Source organism: Pristiophorus japonicus, chromosome 5 (assembly GCF_044704955.1).
Source record: "Pristiophorus japonicus isolate sPriJap1 chromosome 5, sPriJap1.hap1, whole genome shotgun sequence".
NCBI classification, from domain to species: Eukaryota; Metazoa; Chordata; class Chondrichthyes; family Pristiophoridae; genus Pristiophorus; species Pristiophorus japonicus.
In genome coordinates this window covers 198,350,222-198,353,907 of record NC_091981.1, presented here as the reverse complement: position 1 = coordinate 198,353,907, position 3,686 = coordinate 198,350,222, and positions in this window count along the sequence as shown.

Here is a 3,686-nt window from a genome sequence, read left to right as displayed (position 1 = left end):
ACTGCACGCAGTACTCCAGGTGCGGCCTCACCAATACCCTGTACAATTGCAGCAGGACCTCCCTGCTTTTGTACTCTATCCCTCTCGCAATGAAGGCCAACATTCCATTCGCCTTCCTGATTACCTGCTGCACCTGCAAACTAACTTTTTGGGATTCATGCACAAGGACCCCCAGGTCCCTCTGCACCGCAGCATGTTGTAATTTCTCCCCATTCAACTAATATTCCCTTTTACTGTTTTTTTTTCCCAAGGTGGATGACCTCACATTTTCCGACATTGTATTCCGTCTGCCAAGCCTTAGCCCATTCGCTTAACCTATCTAAATCTCTTTGCAGCCTCTCTGAGTCCTCTACACAACCCGCTTTCCCATTTACACAACTCGCTTTCCCATCTATACAACCCGCTTTCCTCACACAACACAAATGAATTCCTAAGTAAAAAGACAGATGGCTTAAGAACATAAGAACATAAGAATTAGGAGCAGGAGTAGGCCATTCGGCCCCTCAAGCCTGCTCCGCCATTCAATGAGATCATGGCTGATCTTCCACCTGAAATCTACTTTTCTGTACTATCCCCATATCCCTTGATTCCCTTAATATTCCAAAATCTATCGATCTTGAATATACTCAACAACTGAACATCCACAGCCCTCTGGGGCAAAGAATTCCAAAGATACACCACCTTCTGAGTGAAGACGTTTCTCCTCATCTCAGTCCTAAATGGCTGAACCCTTATGCTGAGGCTGTGACCCCTGGTTCTAGACTCCCCAGCCAGAGGAAACATCCTCCATGCATCTACCTTGTCTAGTCCTGCAAGAATTTTGTCTGTTTCAATGAGATCACTTCTCATTCTTCTAAACTCTAGAGAATATAGGCTGTGTCTACTCAGTCTCTCCTCATAGGACAATCCCCCTATCCCAAGAATCAGTCTGGTGAACAAAAACATAAAACATCTGGCTTGTTCTTTGACTTCTGTCAATGCTGTACTGAAGTTAGTTGCAGGCCGTTTGTAAAAGTGATGTAGTTTGAGTCATCCTTACGGTTTTGCCTTTTATTTGTCTTTCCATGATGCCTCTCTACAATGGGAATCCCGCCCTATGTAGCATCATAGGTACAAACCCCAATCTAATTACTCCATGGTGCAGTAAGCTGATACCCTTATGCCTAGCAAGGGAACTTCTTCTATTGAAAGATATGATGGAGAAAAATTTGGCACAAAGTAATATGGTATCCTGGTAAATGACAAAAAAACTGCGATGACAGTTATCTAGATTTAAGGTTACTAATAGACATAAAGGGAGGAAGAACTTTCACTTATATAACACCTTTCATGACTGCAGGACATAACAAATTGCTTTAAAGCCAATTAAGTACTTTTGAAGAGTCATCATTGCTGTAAAGGAGGAAATGTGGCAGCTAGTAATCAGATATTCTGTTTTAGTGATGTTACTTGAGGGATAAATATTGGCCAGAACACTGGGGAGAGCTCCGCTGCTCTTTTTCAAAATAGTGCCATTGAATCTTTTACTTCCACTTAAGAGGGCAGACGGGGCCTCAGTTTAACGTCTCATCCTCAAGACGGCACCTCCACCAGGGCAGCACTCCCTCAATACTGCACTGGAGTGTCAGCTGAGAATTTGTGTTCAAATCTCTGGAGTGGAATTTGAACCCACAACCTTCGGATTCAGAGGCGAGAGTGCTACCACTCAGCCAAGGCGAAATAGGATGATGTATTGTACTTAATTTTGTTTGCAGAAAAAAAATTACTTCAGCTACTATAACTAGAAGACAGTGATAATGGAGAGGCTGTGAAAGAAAGCGAAGGATAATTGAAAGGTCAGACAAAATTTGAAATATGATAGACCTTGAAGATAGGTCAATGATAATGATTTTTTATTTTCAAAAGGAAAGGTCTTGGCTAGCAAATGATAGAGAAATATGTCCTAATGGTGCCAATGCGTTAAAGGTAAAAGAAAAATGATAGTGCTTGAAGATAAGTCACTGACAGATTAAAAATATATATTTTTGAATTTAAAAAAACCTGCTTGGTAAGTGGAATTGCAGAATATAGATAGGCTAGTATTCCAGCAGTTAATTTAAGTATTACTATTCCAGTATTACTATTGCTTATTATTAATATATTACTTGTCAAAAAATAATATAAACATTCATAAGCCAACTTATATTTTTTGTTAAGTGAAGTGTGAAGACAGGAATTGTATGCAAAGAAAGTAAGAACAGGCAACTACAGCCGTATAAAATTACAAAAACAAAGAGATGAAAACACATAATGAGTGAGTGACATGGGAAAGTGATTAGGCCTTGCTGTGGAGTGGAGCGCAAGATACTATTGTTGGCTAATTTGATTGAATTTATTGCAGTTGCAGGGAGCGCGATTTCGGCAACCGAGGCAGGAGAGGCAAGCGACATCAGGCACGGATACGAACCCCGCTCTTGGCTCCATGTCAGCTTCCCCCACAACATTCCCCTGATTGGGCTTGTTAAGACCGCACTTCAAGGTTCCCGGCCAATTAAAATGAAGCAGGTCTGATGATGTCATTTGATGACATGTCATCAGCCGGTTTCCTTAAAGGGACCATGTCCGCATTCATTTTGACAGTTGTGCAGTCAGTGTTTTGCAGCATTGAGGTGCTGCGAACACTGCCAACTCTTTTTGTTGAAATCAATTAAATCAAGTGCCCCCCGATCTGGGGGACACTCTAAACACTTTCATTCAAGTGGCCCCTTGTTTTTTTTTGTGAGGGCACTAAAATACAAATTATACAAGTGCCCCCTGGCTAAAAGGGGGCGGGGGGAACACTAAAACCAGCACAATAAACAAATTAAACTTTAAACAATAGTAATCAAATTAAAATTTGGTTACGAACACTGACAATCACTGCACAAAGGTGCACAGCTGTACCCAGACTCTCCCATGACTGCCTCCATATGCTTATGAAGTGAGTCACAGCACACGGAGGTTCTCTTTGCTTCCAATGGGCAGAAGAGACCTCCCTAGGAGATCAACACAGCCTGATTGCACATTGCACAGGAGGGCATAAGCAGGCATGTCGTCAGGAGGAGCTGGCTACAGTGGTGCAAACCTTTCAATGATCTCAGTAGATCACAAAATGTTACTGTAAAACCACACTCAACCTCATCCTGCTGTGCCACTCATCACATCCCCATCACTCTGCCTTCCCTACCCTGCACTTCCTGCACATCCTTACTCACACCAACATCCCTCTCTCTTCCTCTACATTATCACTTCCATAACTCACTAGCACCCCTCACACTCACCCTCATCCTTGTCCAATCATACCAACTAATAACACAGAAGAGTAGGCACTTTTCTTTTATCCAATGTTCATGTAAAGTTTCCGTTAATACGTTGTCAAACATTGAAATCTTTAATTTCAACACTAGTGCTCCTTTGGAAGTGACTAAGTGAGTTGTAATAAATGGTGAGACATAAGGATACCCCTGCAATGGTGATGAGTGTGAAAGAAATGGCTTTAGCATTGTAGGGATGCTTTATGGTGTTGGAGTGGGGTGGTTCCAACCTGGCACATCATGTGGCAGCCAGTGTGTACAGTATTAAGTGAAGTAAATCTGGTCATCGTGAGATATTCCTGCCCTTCTGGGTAGCAGTGTGGTCATGTGCTGATGCACTGCGTCCTGTGCAGC